At 34.1% G+C, this 302-nt stretch overlaps 1 protein-coding gene across 1 annotated transcript in view; it reads left to right on the plus strand.

Moving 5' to 3' along the window:
* The window catches only part of cracdlb (cracd like b), a 15,099-nt gene that overhangs the window by 12,192 nt on the left and 2,605 nt on the right, over window positions 1-302 (plus strand). The window lies entirely within an intron of this gene.

Genomic DNA, 302 nt, shown 5'->3' on the forward strand with positions numbered 1-302 from the left:
TATGACAGTAACAAAAAAGTGCATTTTAAGTAGCTTTAAATGTGACTCATTTTGTTAGCATCTTCTAGTATAAAAGTTGCTTAATCAGAGTTTTGACTATATACTGAACAAGAATGGCTGACTTGCACAGGAAGAGTCTGACTAACATGTACAGCAGCCAATCACTGTTTGTTTATATGTGACCCTGGAGCACAAAACCAGTCATAAGTCGCTGGGGTATATTTGTAGCAATAGCCAAAAATACAGTGTATGGGTCAAAATGATTGATTTTTCTTTTATGCCAAAAATCATTAGGATATTAA

Source organism: Sinocyclocheilus rhinocerous, unplaced genomic scaffold (genome assembly GCF_001515625.1).
Source record: "Sinocyclocheilus rhinocerous isolate Xijiao unplaced genomic scaffold, SAMN03320098_v1.1 scaffold1148, whole genome shotgun sequence".
In the NCBI taxonomy this organism is placed as follows: Eukaryota; Metazoa; Chordata; class Actinopteri; order Cypriniformes; family Cyprinidae; genus Sinocyclocheilus; species Sinocyclocheilus rhinocerous.